The 20,641-nt window shown below is 43.0% G+C and overlaps 1 protein-coding gene and 1 pseudogene across 8 annotated transcripts in view; both read left to right on the top strand.

Moving 5' to 3' along the window:
- LOC136836301 (E3 ubiquitin-protein ligase TRIM33-like) overlaps nucleotides 1–20,641 on the top strand; it is a 313,581-nt gene that overhangs the window by 6,554 nt on the left and 286,386 nt on the right. The window lies entirely within an intron of this gene.
- Nucleotides 3,708–3,804, top strand: LOC136836789 (U6 spliceosomal RNA; annotated as a pseudogene).

The following is a 20,641-nucleotide window of genomic DNA, read 5'->3' as shown; positions in this document are numbered from 1 at the left end:
TTAGGAAGACTAAACCTTTGCCCACTTCAATTCCACCTCATTCGGTATTGGAGCAGAGAAGAGAGGTTAGAGACAGAGTGTATCCCCATTTCAGAGACGATGAAACAATGCCTTCAGTGGTGGAACGACCCCGTCAAGCTTCAGGAAGGCCTTTCATTAAAACAGAGGAACCCAGACCTAGTGTTGTTCTCCGACGCGTCGGACTCGGGGTGGGGAGCAACACTGGGGAAGATGGAGGTATCAGGATCCTGGACCAGAGGGCAAGAGAAGCTCCACATAAATCAAAAGGAGCTGACTGCAATCTTTTTAGCCCTCAAAGAGTTCGAGCACTCAGTTCGGGACAAGGCCGTGCAGGTCAACTCCGACAACACGACGGCGTTGGCCTACATCAACAAACAAGGCGGAACCCACTCCAGGTCATTGTACGAGACATCGAGGAAACTCCTTCTCTGGGCGAAAGAGAAGAACATGATTTTATTGACACGATTCATTCAAGGGGAAAGGAATGTGAGAGCAGACAGTCTGAGCAGGAAAGGTCAAGTCCTGGCAACAGAATGGACTCTTCATCAAGACGTTTGCAGAGATTTGTGGCGGATTTGGGGACGTCCATGCATAGACCTCTTCGCCACAGCACAAACGAAAAGGATGGAGACGTACTGTTCTCCTGTACCAGATCCCGAGGCAACGTACATAGATGCGTTCCTCTTAGATTGGTCCAGGCTAGATGTTTACGCTTTCCCCCGTTCAAGATTATAAACAAAGTCATTCAGAAGTTCGTGTCCCACGAGAGCACCAGGATGACTCTAGTGGTCCCCTTTTGGCAGACAAGAGAATGGTTCACAGAGGTGCGGGAATGGATGGTGGACACACCGAGAAGTCTGCCTCTAAGACCAGATCTACTCAAACAACCCCACTTGGAAAGGTATCACCAAAACCTCCAAGGTCTACAGCTGACTGCCTTCAGACTATCGAAAAACTCGCAAGAGCTAGAGGTTTTTCGAAGGAGGCAGCTAGAGCGATCACAAGAGCAAGGAGGTCATCTACCATCAAGGTGTACCAATCCAAGTGGGATATTTTTAGAAGATGGTGTAAGGACAACTCCGTTTCCTCTTCCAGTACCTCTGTGACCCAGATAGAGGATTTTCTTCTTTATCTTAAGAGGAGACGTAACTTTTCAGCCTCGACTATTAAGGGATACAGGAGCATGTTGGCAGCTGTCTTCAGACACAGAAACTTGGATTTGTCTGCCAATAAAGATCTCCAAGATCTTCTCAGATCATTCGAGACTAATAAGGAGAAAAGACAGAACTCACCAGCGAGGAACCTAGACGATGTCCTAAAGTTTCTCATGTCTGATAGGTTCGAACCTTTGCAAGAGATTTCATTTAGAGATCTCACCATGAAGACTCTGTTTTTGGTTAGTTTAGCAACAGCTAAAAGAGTCAGTGAAGTACATGCCTTCAATAAAACTGTCGGTTTTAGGAACGGCAAAGCTATCTGCTCTCTACAACTTGAGTTTTTAACTAAGAATGAACGTCCTTCACAACCCTGGCCCAAGGCGTTCGAGATTACGAATCTGGCAGAGATCGCAGGTGAGGAGTTAGAGAGAGTCCTGTGTCCGGTAAGAGCTCTGAGATCTTACCTGCAAAGGACGAAAGATTTACGAGGCAAGTCAGAGGCGCTTTGGTGTTCAGTTAAGAAGCCCTCTCTGCCAATGTCAAAGAATGCGTTATCCTTTTTCATAAGACAGTTGATAAGGGAAGCTCGTTCAGAATGTAGTGAGGCGGACCTAAAGTTTCTAAAGGTTAAAACCCATGAGGTCAGGGCAGTTGCAACCTCTGTAGCCTTTAGACAGAATAGGTCCCTACAAAGTATCATGGACTCTACCTTCTGGAGAAGCAAGTCAGTGTTTGCCTCACACTACTTGAAGCAAGTACAAACGCTTTATGACGACTGCTATACACTGGGACCATTTATAGCAGCTAACTCAGTAGTGGGAGAAGGGACTACCCCTGCAATCCCATAAAACAATACCCTTGATTCTTGCCTTGGAATGGTTGAAATTTTATGGTTGTTTGTGGAGATTGGACACAGTCTTCCACAATCATTGATTTTAGTCAGGTGGTCATTTTGTTCCTTGGTGGCGCCCGGAACAAGGGTATTATAGGTTGTCTGTCACATAGAGGTTGGTACACCGGTTGGCAGCTCCTAGAGGTCTTCAGCCCCCTGGGTGGATCGCTGGACCTCTTAAGGAAAGCAGACATAATGAGGGGGAGTTCATTGAAGTCAGCTTCCTTAATCCAGGTAAGAACCTTAAGTTGGTTTATTAACCCTTAAGCAAAATTCCAACGATGTTGGCTGTCTCTGACCCTCCACCAAAGGTGTCAATCAGCTATATATATAACTACCAGGTAAGTCAGATGTTTAAAAATTATATTTTCATAATAAAATAAATTTTTGAACATACTTACCTGGTAGTTATATATAATTAAATTCCCACCCTCCTCCCCTCTAGAGACTAGGGGCATGGAGGATCTGAGGAATAGTTGGAATGGTTACAGGTACCTGGGTAGAGGGCGCACAGCTGGTACACCTGACTACCCACGGCGATTGCCGCGAGCTTTGAAATTCTGCCACGCGTCATGGACTTAAGCTATATATATAACTACCAGGTAAGTATGTTCAAAAATTTATTTTATTATGAAAATATCATTTTCGTTGCTAGATAAGGCCTGTAAAAGTGGATTGCTGATCACGGGGGACTGCCTGTATTAGTAATTAGTAAAACTGTATTTTAAATTATAGAGCTCAATTTTCAATTAATTTTCAACTCTTACGATATGCAAAAATGTATCAAATGCTTTTATGTCAATTTCCTCACAACCGTATATACAACACTAGCCTAATTTCTATAGTGAAGTTTTAATTTTCAACTAGAGTATAGTATCCTTGTCTTGTAAATATATCAAAATAGTGCATATCATCAATAACACAAAAGTCTTATGACCCTCCAGAATCTTTTCAAAATTTCAACCTATCTCCTTCCCTCTTCATCTCCTCTCTCTGGAAATTAACCCTAAGCAGCATTAGCAAATTGCGTTGCACTTATTCAAAAGTGTAACTATTGTTTCAATCACTTCATACATAAGTTGATAACATTAAGGTGGATCAAAATATCATAAACAAACGTGTCATTTTTTATAAGTAACTAACCAAGTAATTACATAGCTATAGTTTCTAAGTAGCACGGTAGCTTAAATTCAAAATTCGTGGTAGGTGACCAGTCCCGCCCACTAATGAGAATACTAGGAACAACTTAGCAGACAAGCTCATTCTGTTTCTGCCGTGCTTGATGTAAACATCAAGTACTTGCAGCAACTGTGTTCATTACTTTCCAGTTATAACTGGATTTTGGTGAAGTATTACCACTTTTTTTTGAGTAGCCTTCAAGCTGAAAGCGTTTAGGATAGTTTTTTCTTTTGTTATTTTTAAGATGATTCAAGTTCATAAATTTTTTTGCTACTGTAACGAATTTGCATTCAAGATTAAACATCTACTTATCACACTTTCTTTTGCAGAACTGAAAAAGTGTAAGGGCAGGAATGTAATAGGAGAGAAATTTTGCCTAATGTTTTGGTTCTGATGAGCTTTAGGAAGAGAAGAGGTTCTTGATGGCTGAGAACCGTGCTCCAGTACTTGCTTTGACAGTATATATGTATATACTAAAATTGGAACGATACTGAGGAGATTAGCATGGCCCCCGCACAAGGATGATATGCAAATCGTGAAGCATTCTTCATTTTTTAGTGCCACCCTGGCTTCCAGCTCACCTGCCCCTTGAGTAGGACGCCTTGATGAGGTGAGGGGGTAAGGGACCCAGGCCCTTGGGCCCGGGGCCTGACGAATCATCCTACGTAGTTTTTGGTTTAAATGTAATGGACATTTCCACATATGCAAAATTTTACTGCTTAGGTGAATCTGAGAAGGGATCGTTTTTTGGAAGGGGTTCGCATTCCAAGCTAATTGTGGGAGTTGTGGTGGTTGAGTCGCCACCCGATATGGTTTGGGGGTTGGAACCATCTCCGGGGATCAGCTCATTGGAATCCGGAGGGGGGGGCTGGTTTTTGGAGGTGGGACGCCTGGCTTTGGTCCGGAAGCCCACCAGTATGTTTGGAGTGGGGAGTCAGTCCCCATTAATGGGGGCAGAACTCCCAGCAGGCGGGTTGGCTTATACCTGGGCCACTGCAAGCATACTGGTGCCATCCTGAAAGGGTAGGATATTGGGTGGACTGTTGGGAGTCAACTCTCACTTGTATCATTGGTGGAGAATGCAAATACCTGACTGATCCACGATACTTTCTTGATACAACCAAGCAGTTTTGGGTGGGTGGATGAGCCGGTTTGTGTGTGGTGGTCTGATGAGTGGATGCTTGGCATCTTGGGGTCTCTTTGCAGGCTTTGGCAGTGTGTTGGGGTGGGGAAGCTGGGCAGTAGAAGCTGCCTGGTTTTCCCTTTCTGATGTGCTGTTGGGGTCTGTGCGGGGGCTCTTGGGTGTAAGGTGTGCACTTTTTGGACTTCTGCATGTGGACTGGTTTAAATTTATGGAATTGGCTATTAGTTCTCCCTCCCCTGGATCCGATGGCTTAACGGCACTAGCAGCAACTTCTGGCATGAACATGGATATGAGTGTGGCTATTGGACAGAACCAAACGCTGAGACACCAGGGCGTTAGTAAATCTGGTGGATTTGATTCAAATAATAGGGTCCTTTATTGCACTAATGTAGGCTTGTCATTAGATTATGAATGTTTATACAGTGTAGTAAAACAATTTGGCAAAGTGGGAAGAATTAAATTATTTCTAGAAAAAGATAAGCATTCATTTTCTGCTTTTGTTAAATTTTCCTTTCCCTTGGAAGCTAGTGAGGCACAATGAAGACCAGCCCCATGTACCAGAGCTCTTTCTCCCCCTTTATGGCATGTTGCTATCTACAAGGAGGGAGGGAAAAATTTGATAAAAGCCGCTGAATGTATTGAGAGCAAGGTTGGTTCCATTCCCATTGGAAATTTAAAATGCTGTGGAAAGAACCTTATAATAAAAGCTGGTAATGAGACTCAAGCAATTCTGCTATATAATTTTAAACCTCCTGAAAGTGGAAATATTGACTGCATTTGATCTCACAGATACTTTAACACACTGAAAAGGGTAGTTTACTCAAAAGACTTGCATGTTTTTAAAGAGGAGGAGATTCTCCTTCGATGTCCTCCTTGTATATCTCATGTAAAAAAACTGGGTGGGAATGCAGCCATCCTTTTGACCTTCTCCTCCAATTACCTACCTAATACCATCATTGTTGGCCATGAGAGGATGCAGGTTAAGAAAATATAAAAGAAATCCCAAACAGTGTTGCAAATGCTTTGAATATGGCCACAATCAAAACTCTTGCGATAACAATAAAAGATGTCTTGTGTGCTCCGCAGAGCACGGTAATTTTGAGGAGTATGAAGCAGCCCGATGCTATTTTCTGTGTAAGGGTAATCACACTCCAAATTCTAGGGCTTGCCCCAGATATAGATTTGAACAAGAAGTGTTGGCAGTGGTTGACAACGAACATACCAGCATTAGCGAAGCAAAGTGCATGGTAATGGGGGCAAACAAAACTTATGGAAAATTCCATCAATGTAAGGCCACCAATAACTGCATCTGATAGCAGATATCACAAATCTGCTATTCCTCAGACTGTATATAATAATGAAAATAAAACTGGTGAAAACTTTTTCCAAGTGCAATCAATACAGGCAGTCCCGGTTAATTTGGCGGCTCGGTTAACAGTGATCTGGTTTTATCTGATAGCGACAAAAATCGCCCAATTTTCACTGAAAACGATTTCCGGTATTTATCGGCGCCAATAATTGGGTATTAACCGATAATACCTAAACTGGTGAAAAGCACCAAAATTGCCGATTTTCGGTTATCATCACACCCTCAGACACGGGTCCCCGCCAATAACCGGGGACTGCCTGTACCAAAAATTGTACTTCCAAAAGCACAGAAAATTCATCTGCCAAAGTTGATACAAATGCCACCTCTACGATAACTGCCAGTTCATCTCCAAAAATTGATGTGCCAAAATCAGCCAGTAATTCAGGAAGATGTTCTAAAAATACTTCAAACAAAAATAAGCTAAAGGAGCAATCCCAATTAGATAGAGCTAGTTCAGAGCCTTCAGTCGTCACAGCCACAAACAAAAATAATAACAAAACTATAATTACAACTAACAAGAACCGCACAAGAAATACTTCCCCAAATAATAATAGCTTTACAATAAAAACTTCAAGTGGGTTCAGTGTTTTGGAAGAGATGTCTCCTCCTAGAAAGGTGGTTCCAAAAGTAGATTCAGAACAAAAACATCTGAGTTCAATTCAGTCTTGCCGCCCTACGACAAATAGGATTAGTGGTGCACAGTACAGGAAACCCCCCGTATTCGCGGGGGATGCGTACCACATCCCCTCGAATAGCTAAAATCTGCCAATACTTAGAACTCCTCTAAAAACACTTAGAACTGCCTATTTTGATAGTTTAAACACAAAGAAAAACTAAAAATGCTTATACCTGAGTATTTTAATAGTTTTATCACAAAAAGTGCATTTAGTCATGAAAATGATGTGAAAATACAGTAAGTGAATATTTCTCAGTGAAAAATACTGCAAATGGGTGAATTTTCCGCAAATAATGGGTAGATACGTTCCACAGAGAAATCTGCGAATAGTGAGACCACGAATATGGGGGTTTACTGTAGAAATTCTGAACATCAGGTTCATAATAAAAAATATGAAGATCAGCCAAAGACCGTGGACTCTAATTCAGATGAAAAGGGGTTAAGAAAACAATCTTTTATAAAGGAGAATTTCCCACGCTGCCCTAGGAACAGTGCTTCCCCTCCAAGGAGTGGGAAGTAGCTCATTTTACCACCTTAGCATTCATGCTCGATATTCTTCAATGGAACTGTAAAGGTCTCAGAGCCCATACAGAAGACCTTAAAGTTTTAATGTATGAATTCAATCCAGGGATTTTATGCCTGCAGGAAACAGTGTTAGGCAACTCTCCTTATAATCCTGGTCTAAGTTATTCAATATTTAAATCGATATCCCCAGTTGGTGATCATGCCCATGGAGGTGCTGCAATTATTATTAATAAATCTGTACAGCACTCCACAGTACAATTAAATACAACTCTACAAGCTGTCACTATTTCAGTCATTTTGGAAAAGAGGATAACAATCTGCTCCTTATACCTTCCATCAGACCTTGCTTTTAACATTGGAGATATTCAGTTCTTAATTAGCCAACTTCCAGCTCCTTTACTTCTCCTAGGTGATTTTAATGCCCACAATCCCCTTTGGGGAACTCGGTTTTCAGGCAGTAAAGGGAAATTAATTGAAGACCGTATTGACAGGAATGATTTTACCCAATATAATAATGGGTCGATGACTTTCCACAACATTGATGATAATCATTTCTCTGCACTGGACCTTAGTATTTCTTCAACAAGTATCCACCTTGATTTTAATTGGTCTGTTAATGAAGATGTAAATGGAAGTGATCACTACCTGATCGATCCATTTGAAATATGCTCTAAATGCTCTATCTGAAGTTTTACCTTAGTGGAAGGTAGAGGATGCAGACTGGGATAAATTCAGTAAGGGTGTCAATCTAGATAGGGAGTTTTGAGTCCTTCTATTCTCATGTAGATGCCTATGATTACTTTATTGAATCTACTTTGAAGAGTGCTGAAGGCTTGATTCCAAAAACAAAAGACAAACCTTGTAGGCCATCAGTTCCCTGGTGGAATAAGACGTGGTATTCTGAGGAAAGTGACTAGGAAGTGCTACAGACGTTGTAAAACTAGTGGCTCCCCTCAGTCTAAATTAATCTACAAATGTGCTTTAGCCAAGCAGCAGCGCTTTTATAAGAAAGTCAAAAGAGAATGTTGTCTTTATTTATTGGAATAAACTCCAAGACCCCACTAAGAGTGGTATGGTGCAAAATAAGGAAATGGAGTGGAAAGTTTGTTGCGTCACCATTACCCTCATTAAAAATAAATGACACTCTAATCACAGAGCCCACTGAAGTTGCCAATGAGCTAGGAAAACACTTTTCTAAAGTTTTCAGCCCTAACAATTATTCTCCAGAATTCTGAAAGAATTAGGAATTCTGAAATGACTGAAATTTGATTCAGGAAAATCTGAACCATACAACTATAAATTTTATATCAGTAACTTACCAAATAATTACATAGCTATAGTTTCTACTTTATGCAGCAGCACAAAATTCAAAATTCACAGTAGCACTCTCTTGTTTTGGGTGTAGGTATACTGTCCTGCCCACTCTCGGGGAAGAATAAGTACAATGTAGCTAAAGAGCTCAATTCGTTTCTGCCAGCTAATGACATTAACACTGGTAATAATATTAGCAGCTCTTGATTAATTTTTGCCAGATGGTCGGAGACCGTCTTTTGGTGAAGTACTCTTTGCTTTTGGTAGCGCAGCTATTTAGCTTAGTTACAATTCTGGAATATATTTTTGATTGTGGCTATCTTGATTGGATTTTTTACTTATGTCCGACTCTAGTTTGTCTAGCATTAGGTATTGCAGCAGAGGCTGCAAAACTAAATTCACTTATACAAAATATGACTCTCATACTGCATGTACTTCTTGTAGGGAGCAAGTTTGCTCTCCTGAGCTTGATTGTGAAAAATGTAAGGACTGAGATAAGGGGGAGTGGAAGACTTTACAGACACAGATAAATTACAGCGTGACCGACTGAGGAAAGCTCAGCTAGGGCTGAAGCTAAGGCTTCCGCTAGTACAGGTCATTCTCCAGGAGTTGATATTGCTATTGCTATTCTGCCTATCCCTTCAACAACGTGACAGCTTTTTCTCCCATTTCCAGTCCTCCAGCTTTTCCTGTCACTCCATTACCTAGCTCTCATTCTGCTGAACCCAATGCCATTGCCAGCTTAGAAGCACGGGTAGATAAAAAATTTAATTTAATTGTGAATACGTTTCCCAGATTGGGAATTCTGTGAAGGTCCTGATGGACAAAATTTAAGTGTAGTGTCGAGTGCAGTGTCAGCGGAGGGGGCAGCTGTTCGTTCCACCAATGCTCCTAGACCAAGGTCCCTGCTGAACTCCCCATGCTTACCTGGGGGGAAGTAAACTGGCAGTCCAAGGGAGGTTAGTGGGGTTTGCCCACGAGCAGTCGTGGCCTCATCTGAGACTGTTGCCCGCCAATCCCAGGCAGCGGAGGAACGCCATTGGAAAGGCGTCCGAATGGACTTACATGCCCTATCATCAAGTGATTCAGACTCTCCAGCATCCAAAAAGCACAGTGGTCATTTTGCGAAAGTTTCTAGGTCATTGAAAAGGTCAGGCGCTTCCTTGGAAACAGATTCGCCCTTGTCTCGTAAGCGAGCTGTAGAGAGAGAATGTAGCCCTCTCCCTTCATGTAGCTTTTGGGAGTCACCAGTGAGAGATTCTTACACCCATTCAGTTGCGAAAGTGCATTCCGACCCCAAAAGTGTTTGCCAGTCCAGCTCATCGGCATGAAGTGTCCAAGCACCCAGTGTCTGATAGTGTTGCGTGTAAGCGCCAACTTAAAGATTGTTTATTGTCTGAGCTATCATCTCTCGAGCACCCATCGTATGAGCACACTTCGTCCAAGCATCCGTCACGCAAGCATTCAGTGTCTGCTTGTCTAGTTCGTGGGCGCCCAGTTTCCAATCGTTCCAAATTAGAAGATCCCATGTATGATCGCTCTGAGTTTGAACATCAACTCACTGAGCCCCCATCCTTTGGGTGCCAAGTGTCCGCTAAGAGTGCAGCTGCCTTGAAAGATTCAGTGTCTGTTCCAACAGCAAGTGGGCGCCCAACGTCCATGCGTCCAGTGTGTGTGGGCGTTTCCCTCGAAGTCCACCCAACTTCTAGCATCTACGCAGCCCTGCAGGGAGAGATTCCAGTACCTGATTCTTCAGGAGAATTTCCCTCTGTTGCTCAAGATCTTTCGTTGGCACCGCTTCAACTCTGGCTTGACAAAGTTCTGAGCGTTCTTCAAAAGCCAACTCCGGTAGTGCAAGAAACCATGGGCCCCCCAGGATCACCCGCTTCCTCCGTCGAGGAACCAGTAGTAGAGGAGCGACCTACATCTAACTACTCAGCGCTGCTGATTTTTCCTGATCTGCTACCTGTCATTCTTCTCTCCAGCCGTCCCTTCGTCTCCAAGGTCGGCCTTCTTGAAGCGACAACCTCCAGGTACTGCCAGACTTCCACGTATGGTTTTATCTTCGTCTTCGAAGAAATCATTCACCAGCATGGACGCCTGGTTAACAGAAAGAGAGATATCGGGAAAGCGGTGTTCTGTTCACCTCCCCTCTCGATTGATAAGGCAGAAGTACAGTAAACCCTGTATTCGCATTCTCACGATTCGCGGACTCGCATGTTCACGGATTTCTATGTGGAACGTATCCAACCATTATTTGCATTCGCAGAAAATTCGCGTATTTGCGATATTTTTCACCAAGAAATATTCACTGAATACTGTATTTTCAAATAATTTTCATGACTAAATGCACTTTTTGTGATAAAACTATTAAAATACTCAGGTATAAGCATTGTTAGAGGGATTTTCTTGTGTTTAAACTATCAAAATGGGCAGTTCTAAGGCTTTTAGAGGGGTTTTAAGTATTCGTGGATTTTAGCTATTTGAGGGAGGATGCGTTACGCATCCCTCGTGAATACAGTGGCTTTACTGTATCTGTCATATGCAACTGGAGAAGCTCCATCCTTGGGAGTTTCTGCCTCCTCTCAAGGGGACTTCTCCAGTATCACAGATGCTTCCTGTTCCACTTTCTCTTTGGCCAGAATTTTCTTCACCTTTTCGAGTTGGACCATCTGCTTAAAGATATCTTTAAAGTCTTCAAGGTCTTCAGTTTTCTGGATTGGACGGTGGGGGCTCTGGCTAAGAAAATAGATTGTATGTCCCTTCAAGAGAACTTCACATCGGACTGGCTGTAAGTTCTGGCGTGCGCTGACAGAGCTGTAAGAGATGGGGCACTAGAGCTGGCGACCATCTTCACAACAGGAGTCCTTAAAAAACGAGATTTGTGGTGCTTGTTCACGGCAAAGGGAGTCACCCCATCACTGTGTTCTCTGCTTTTTGCCCCCTGGACAAGAATACAGGCAGTCCCCGTTAATGGCGGGCTCAGTTAACAGCGATCTGGTTTTATGGCGTTTGTTTAGTGACGAAAATTGGCAATTTTTGGCACTGAAAATCGCTGATTTCCGCTTATTGGCATTGATAACTGAAAATCAGTGCTTTTTGGTGCCGATAATCCCCGGAAATTGCTGAAAAGGCCCTGAAAATTGCCGATTTTTGGTTATCATCACACCCTCAGAAAGGAACCCCAGCCAATAACTGGCGACTGCCTGTAGTCTGTTCCCGCAGGACACCGTGGAACGGGTTTCAGTAGAGCTACAAAAGAAGTTGACAGGACCTTATCGCTCAATCCACCAAAAGGACTAAGTTTCCCGCACGAGCCACTGCTACTACCATTATTAATGTTTGGGGTAGATTTGTTTATGCATCCCACCTTCTGTCAATGTGGGAATAGGCAATGTAATTACTTGCTAAAAAGTGACATTTTTATGATACAATAGTTTTATATATACTTACCAATTAAGTACATGATTGGAGCCCTCCCTCCTCCCCTCACATGAACATTATGGCAAAAACAAATTGAACACTTTTGCTAGTTGTTCCTCTCTTACCCTGAAAGTGGGTGGGATTAGTCACCTAGCCAAACAAAATAGCACGACCTGTGAATTTCAAAATTTTTAGCTGCTGGTTAATAGAAACTATAGCAAAGTAATTACTTGTGAGTATATATAAAACTTTATTTTATTATAAAAATGTCATTTTTCAGGCTTTTCCACCTGAACAAAGGATTTGCAACTGCATTTCGAAAGTTCAAGAATTCGTGTCTTCCTTCCTGCTTGGCCAACTCTTGGGTGAGTCTTGTGGGAACTGTGTCGTCAGTCGAGAAGTTTGTACCTCTGGGCAGACTACACATCAGACCCCTTCAGTTCTATCTCAAAGCCAAGTGGCGGAGAAAGATATTTCCAGATTCTTTCATCTTCAGAATTGCCCCCGAAATCAAGGAGGATCTTCATTGGTGGCTGGTAAGGACAGATGTGCAACAAGGATGTCACTGTCTCCTGCGAATCCCAACCTAACGTTGTACTCCGATGTGTCAGATCTGGGTTGGGGAGCCCTTCTCAACGGCTTGGAAGTATCAGGTTTATGGTCCCCGACCGAAAGAGATTTGCGCATACATGTGAAAGAATTGAGGGCTCTGCACCTGGCCCTGCAGTTTTTTGTGACAGACCTTCAGGAAAACAGTTGCGGTACATTTAGACAGCACGACCACACTGGCCTGTATAAAGAAACAAGGAGGAACCCACTCTTTTTCGCTATGCGAAGCAGCCAAAGACTTTCTTTTCTAGGAGCACAGAACAACAGGACCATCGTTCTGACCCGCTTTGTCCAGGGCAAAATGAACATTCTCACCGACGAACTAGTCGCAGCAAACAGGTTCTACCAACGGAGCGGACACTCAATCCACAGGTGTGCACCGACCTATGGAAACGGTGGGGAAAGCTGGCGGTAGACCTGTTTGCAACGTCAAGAAACCACCGTCTCCCTCTGTACTGTTCCCCGACTCCAGATCCGCAAGCATGGGCGACGGACGCCATGTTGCAAGATTGGTCAGGTTTCAACATCTTCGCCTTTCCTCCCTTCAGCATGGTAAGAGAAGTGTTGAGGAAGTTCAACATCCACAGCAATGTATCAGTGACCCTAGTGGCTCTCCTTTGGCCACACAAAGAATGGTTCCTGGATCTTCTAAGCCTACTAGTAGACTATCCAAGGCTTCTACCTCAGAAGAAAAATCTTCTCAGACAGCCCATTTTCTTCGTTTTCATCGAGGCTTATCCACTCTTGCTCTGACAGGCTGCAGACTGTCAGAGAGCTTGTCAGAGCGAAAGGGTTTTCAAGGAAGGCTGCAGAAACTATTGCAGGATGTAGGCGATGATCATCTGCTGCAGTCTACCAGTTGAAGTGGACAGTCTTTCGGAGTTGGTGTCGAGACAGAAATATATCCTGTACTCAAACGACTGTAGATTTTTTGCTGTTCCTCAGATCCTCTAAAGGTCTAGCCACATCAGCCATCAAGGGATAGAGATCTGTGTTGAATTCTGTCTTCAAGCACAGAGAAATAGACCTTGCATTAAACCAGGACTTAAGTGATTTGATAACGTCCTTGAGTACTGTACTACTAAGCAAGATAGAAGCCCGGATCTTGCATGGAATTTGGATATCGTCCTCAAATGGCTTTCGGCCCTCCCTTTGAGCCTCTAGAATCTTCCTTTCCTAAAGATTTGACAAGAAAGATGCTTTTTCTTATGACCTCAGCAATGGCGAAGAGGGTTAGTGAGCTACATGCCTTTGATAAGAGAGTAGGCTTCTCACAAGGGGATGCTATCTGCTCCTTGACCTTAGGTTTTATGGAGAAGAACGAAGACCCCTGTAGTCCCTGGCCACGCTCCTTTACAGTCAAGAGCTTGGCTAACATTCTAGGTCAAGCAGATCAAGAAAGACTCCTCTGTCCAGTTTGTTCTCTTCGCGACTAGTTACGAAGAACCAAAGAAGTTAGAGGCCTTTCTCCGAATCTGTGGTGTTCAGTTAAACCTCAGTCTGTCATTATCCAAGAATGTCTTAACATCCTTTTTAAGAATTGTGATTTCTGAATCACACTCCAAGATCCAGGAGGATGTTTTCTCGATATACAAGGTCAAAGCACATGAAATTAGAGCAGTAGCGACTTCCTTGGCCTTCAAGCGCAATCTATCACTGTCTTTTCTCCTGCAATCCACACATTGGAGGTGCAAATCAGGTTTTGCAATGTTCTACCTGCGTGATGTGGAAACAACTTACGAAAATTTCAGTACTCCATCAGCTGGCATGGTGTTGAATGAGGATTGGTGTTTTTTTGGGAAGCCTGATCGGTACTGTGTCATGAGTACCATCAGTTGGTTTGATTTTTAACAGTTTGTGGTGTAGGTTTTAAAAATTCTGGTCATATTTTGTACTGCGCCCAGGGCAAGGGCGCACCCACATTTCGATGTGTCTTGTTTGGATTGTTAGCTTTGGCAACCTGCAATTAACTCCTACGTTGCAAAGCACCCACTTAAGTAGAGGCAATTCTTGGCTCTACCGCCACGCCACTACAGGTCGAGAGGAGCTCCGACCAGAGGCAGTACCCACCTGCCGTAGCTCCCTCACCAGGTAAGAGTACAACAAGCATTTCACGTTGCTAGCTAAATTTTCTATTTCAAATTCATCTCCATCCTTGAGTGTTTGGGAGTAGTTTTGTCCATGTATCCCACCTGTCAGTGTGGGATTCTGCTATGTAATTATTTGGTAAGTTACTTTTATAAAAATGACATTTTTACAATTACTGTACATGATCAGAGCCCTTCCTCCTCCCCTCATGGACATAGAGCATAAATGAACTGAGCTCTTTAGCTGTGTTGTACCTATTCTTCCCTGAAAGTGGGCAGGGAAGTATAACTACACCTTAAACAATTGAGTGCTACTGGGAATTTTAAATTTTGAGCTACCGCGTAAAGTAGAAACAATAACTGTAATTATTTGGTAAGTATATATACAGGCAGTCCTCGGTTATCGGGGGGGTTCCGTTCTGGGGGTGTGATGATAACTGAAAATCACCACTAACCAAAAATCAGCGATTTCCAGCGCTTTTTCGGTGATTTTCGGGCTTATAGGCGCCAAAAAGTGCCAATTTTGGGTTATCGGCACCTCTGTTAGGTATGTAGTGGCGTCAATACCAAATTTTCGGCGGCGATAAGCGGAAATCGGCAATTTTCGGTGCCAAAAATTGCCAATTTTTGTCGCTAGACAAGCCCCATAAAACCGGATCGCCATTAACCAAGCCCGCTGTTAACCAGAGACTGCCTGTAAAACTATTATAAAAATGTAATTTTCCCTAAGAGTGAAATGCTGAAACACCTCCCAGATAATGCCAAAAAATATTTACTCAAGATTACAGTATAAACAAGATATGGAAACAGGAATTTTACCCAAGGACTGGAAAATATCCAGAATTGTTCGCATGAAAATGCCTAATAAAGATGCTTCCCAAGCCACCAGCTATAGACCAATAGCTCTTACCACGTGTGTGTGTGTGTAAGCTATGGAGAAAATGGTAAATACTAGACTAGTTTGGCACCTGGAAACCAAAGGATTAATATCGCCATTTCAATTTGGTTTCAGGAAAAACCGCTCCACCCTTGATCCCTTGCTGAGGCTGACCAACCAAATCCAGCAAGGATTCACGAAACAATGTCAGACCATTGGCATAGTTTTTGACTTAGAGAATGCTTATGACACCACCTGGAGAATTGGCATCATGAAACAATTGCACAAGATGGGCATATGTGGAAGAATGATCAGGTTTATATATACTCGTATTCCTTTTTAACAGACAAATTTTTTAAGCTAAGAGTGGGAAACTCCCTCTCCCAACCTTTTATGCAGGAGGAAGGAGTTCCCCAAGGGAGTGTTTTGATTGTAACACTCTTTTCAGTGGTAATAAATAGTGTGGTTGAAAAATCTTGCCCCTGTTAAATGCTTGCTTTTTATCGATGACCATGCAGTATACTGCACAGGATATGATTTCTTGTCTGTATGTAAACATTTGCAAAGGTATGTTAATGCTATTACTAAGTGGGCTGATGAGAATGGTTTTAAATTTGCCTCTTCCAAAACAGTTGCAGTAAGATTTACCAGGTGCCAGCATGTGGAAGAGGTTCCCACACTTAGTCTAAAAGGGTCTGTTACGAAAATGGAGTAAAATTTCTGGGGATGATTATTGACCTTAACATGGGCCAGCCACATAAATGCCCTAAAGATTAATAGTAAAGAGTCCGAATATTTTAAATGTTTCTGGATTTAGTTGGAGGGCTGATAAGAAATCCCTTCTGAGGCTATATGACTCTCTGTGTCAATCTAAGCCAGACTATGGCTGTCAAATTTATTCCTCAGCCTGTAAAACCAAGCTAAAGAAACTGTATGTTATACACAACATGGGGTTGAGAATATGCTCAGGGGCTTTTAGAACTTCGCCTGTTGAAAGCATGTACATCGGTACAGATCATTTTCCCCTTGCGATACATGGCTAGAATGAAAAGTGCTCCCAAAAATCCCTCCTTTCAAGTACTTGAAGTATTTCTTGTGCAGGGACTTCTAAACCATTCCAAATTTGACTGAATAAGGATGTTAGGAGTAATCTAAAATCCCAGAAAGTCGTGGAAGTAGAATATGTTGTAAATCATCCTTGGCTTATTCCAGAAGGATTAGTATGTAAGAAATTGTTTAACAAAAAGGACTGCACTGAAGAAGAGATTAGGGGAAAATTCTTAGAGCACGACATTACCCATGCTAATTATACAAAGATCTATACAGATGGATCAAAGTCAGATTGTGGTGTTGGTTACGATGTTATCCTTGGTGATACAGCATACACACCTAAAGTACCTGACTCTGCATCAATATTTACTGCCGAATTAACAGCCGTAGTCTCTACCCTAGATTTTGTTTTTCAAAGTAGTGACACTAATTTTGTCATATAATCAGATTCTAAAAGCACTTTAGAAGCTATTAAAAAATTTAATATCTTTCATCCATTAATTAAAAAAGTTCACAAGTGGGTTTTTCATATCTATTGTCGGCATAAATCAGTCTCTTTTTGTTGGGTCCCTTCCCACGTGGGGATTTACGGAAACAAGATGGCAGACAGGGAAGTGAAAGCTGCTAGTATTTTATCAGAAACCACTTTCAGAAAAGTGCCTTATACAGACCGAAAAGGTCCTCTTAGATCTTATGTTTTAAGTAAATGGCAGGAAAGGTGGATTTCTCCTCTTCTTGCCAATAATAAAAAATATAGAGATATTAGAGATAATATACTACGTGGTCTTTGTCATGCTAGCTTGACAGACGAACAGAGGTTATTTTAACCAGATTAAGGATTGGGCACACTCGTTTAACGCATCAGTTTATTTTAGAAGGAAGCAGCTCTCCAGAGTGTGCTTACTGTGACGAGACACTGACAGTGGAGCACATTCTGGTGGTCTGCCCCAGATATTTTAACCAAAGAGAAAGATATTTCCAGGGTAAATCCCTCTCGGATATTTTGGGAGACGAAGCAGATATTTCTGCTATCATCTCTTGTTTAAAGTGTATAAAAAATTTTTAACACTTTAATTTTTTTCGTAATATAAATATAACATCATACAGAATTTTAATGACAAATTCTTTATTATATACAGTATATATCACAACATTCATTCAACTTCATATCTTTATTTTATTTATATATTGATCACATCGCTTCATTTTATTTATTAATCATTTCCTTCACTAATTCATAAATTCATTTAACTTAACATAATTTATTTTCTCTTCTTTATGGCGCTGAATGGCCTTCTAGGCCCCAGTGCCTGGGCTTTTTCCCTAAGTATCATACATCCATCCATCCATCCAGCTCACCTGGCTCCAGCTATTACTATGAGCGCCCAGGAGAGCCCGCCAGCTCCCGAGCTACTAGTTCTCTTGGCGCCAGCTCTCGCATCCGTTTTTTCTCTCATGCTTCTAGCCCTCCTATATTTTATCCACTTGCTCCCATGCCTGGCTCCCTTGCTTCCTTCCCATGCCATTGCCAGTCTTGTGTCTGTGTTAACAGAAAATTAACCTTGTAACACTGAAGTGTTGTGCAGTGGAGGTGATTATCCAGCCCACAGGTTTTCCTAGACCTCATACTCCCCTAAACCTGGGAGGAGGCATACTGAAAGTCCAGTGGAGGCTGGTGGGAAGTCCCCTGGTAGTTGATCCCTCAGTCGAACCTGTTGCACATTCCCAGGTATCGACAGAGCCAATGAAATGGCGTCTTGATGGATGTGTAATGTAGAAGGTGACTGCTCTTCCTGCTGACTCTCCTAGGTGAAGGTCCCTGTCAGACCCCTAAACCTGGGAGGAACCATACTGGAAGTCCAAGGGAGGTCAGTGGGGTTTGCCCACACATAGTCGCCCCCTCAGTCATATCTGTAGTACTTTACCAGGTATCGGCAGACAGCCACTGGAAAGGCGTCTTGAAGCATGTGTAATGTTAGACAGCCACTGGAAAGGCATCTTGATGGATGTGTAGTGTTATCATCTCTCTTAAAATTGATGTCTTCATGAGTGCCTGGTGCCATCCTATTAGTGTCTGGCACCAGTTCTTGTTCTCTCTGCACCTATTCCTGAATGCTCAACACCAGTTCCTGGGCGCTCTGCTCTCTCATTAGTACCCGGCACCACCTTCAGAGCTCCCATCGCCTGCTCTCATGCTCCCAGCACCAGCCTTCTGGTGTCTGGTGCCAGTTCCTCTTTGAGTACTCAGCGCCCGTCTTTGCTAAGAAAACATTGTTGTTCTTCCTTGAGCACCAGTCTCTTGATTGCATGCCTGGCTCCTGCTTTTCAAGTGGCTGGCGTCAGTCCCCAGTCACTAGGTGCCAACTCTTCAGTATCAGATTCCTGCCTCTGAGCGCCATACAGACCACTCATAGGCGTTTTTGGCTCTCTTCAGTGTGTTCCAGCTTCACCTAGAGTTCAAGACGAGCTGATGTTACTCCCTTTTTAGCGACAATTAGTGTCTCGGAGTCCTGTGCTTCACAGAGAGGGACTTTTGTGTCCCAAATTTATGAGCTTGTTGAAGAAATCTCCCACCTCTGGCATTTTCTTCGTCCTCCAAAAAGTCTCTCAGGGAGTTGGAAGTTTGATTTTTGTTGAAAAGGGAGCAAGACAAGTGTCTTTGAACTTTCCTCCCTCTGGTGCTTCCGTCTGTAGCAGGAGCATGAGCTTAGAAGATAGAGGACTTATAGAGATTTCCACCCTTTTCTTTGGAATCTCAAGAAGAGAGAGATCTCTGGTGCTCCTTTACTACTGTGAGAGTCACACAGTCGCAATTAGCCCTAATATTTTCACCTACAGATGTACATCTCCTCTTCCTCAGAACACAGCCTCCCTCGCAAGAGTCAGCCTTTTGGATGTCAGTCTCAACTCTGGGAATTTTTGAGCTATCCATCTGCCTAGAGAATCACAGCTACTTTCAGACGGTCCGATAATTTCTAGCCCCTTTTTTTTCTACTTACTTGGGACATTAGTGGATGAGTCTACTGGGGACTCTGTCGTCCACCGAGACATTAGTCAAGTTAGACAGATTTCATATGAGTTTTGCAATTCTATCATCCAGTTCCGAGGTTTCCAATGCAGACAGAAAATGCCGTAAGGTTTTTTGGTTCTTCACAGCTGCTGAAGATACATGCAGTTGTCTTCACAGCTGCTGAAGATACACGCAAGTTCTTACCCAGAGACGTCGCCTCAGGTTGTTTCTTAATCCTGTCCTATGTGGACAAGGACAGTTGAGATGGTTTTTAGAGATTTCCACTCTTTTTCTTTTAAATCTGAGGAAGAGAGAGCTCTGGTGCTTCTTTTCTACTGTGAGAGCCACACAGTCGCAATCAGCCCTGTTATTTTTGCTTTCAGACCTACATCACTTCTTCCTCAGAACACAGCCTCCGTTGCAAGAGTCATCTTTTTGGATGTTGAGTCGCAACTCTCGGAATTTTTGGGGTTTTCTGTCTGCCAAGATAATCACGGCTCTTTCAGATGGTCCGCTAATTTCTAGCCCCTTTTCTCTTCTTACTCGGAACAGTGGATGAGTCGACTGAGGACTCTGCCGTCCACCAAGACTTCATATGAGAGTCTTGCAATTCTTCCTCTAGTTTTCATCCAGTTCCGAGTTTTCCGACGCAGACCATAAGCACTGTAACCTTTTTTGGTTCTTCACTGCCTCTGAAGATACACACAGATGACGGTTGCCATTCTCCACTCTGTCAAGTGGTAAGGAGGCTAGCTTCATCTCACAGCTTTCCTGTAGTTTCGCTGTGGTTCCCTTGTCGCGTCTTCGGTCTGACTTCCTTTGGAATGGTGATACCTTCTCTCCTGAGCGTTCTTTTGTTGAAAGACTTTACCTGTGCCCCAAGCAAGAAGAGAAAGCGCCACGACCCCTCTCAGACCAGCACTTTCTAGCGGCGCCCATTCCCAAACGCCAGGAATCAACTTCCGAGCTCCTGGCACCTACTTTCTGGTGTCTGGCACTGATTCCTGAACACCCGATGCCTGTTCCAGAGCGCTTGGCACTATCTAGAGCCAGCTAGGCTCCCACAACTCATCTAGTGCCTGCTCACGGACTATTTTCTGTTTAAAGGATTGTGTCTGACAGCAGGAGAATTCGTCACACCTGGTTTTGGACAAGGACAATGCTTTCCAGTGCCCAGGCTTTTGTGTCTCTTACGGAGTTTTCAAGGTTTTTATAAGCATGCCAGATACAGTATAAGTTTCTGCCATGTACAGTTTCGCATATGTTTTCAGTCTGTATAAGGTGTCATCGAGTCGATGCAAGGTGTTATTG

This window comes from Macrobrachium rosenbergii, chromosome 56 (genome assembly GCF_040412425.1).
Source record: "Macrobrachium rosenbergii isolate ZJJX-2024 chromosome 56, ASM4041242v1, whole genome shotgun sequence".
NCBI lineage: Eukaryota > Metazoa > Arthropoda > Malacostraca > Decapoda > Palaemonidae > Macrobrachium > Macrobrachium rosenbergii.
The sequence above is the reverse complement of the archived record's forward strand: the minus strand, read 5'-3'. Positions and strand labels throughout refer to the sequence as shown.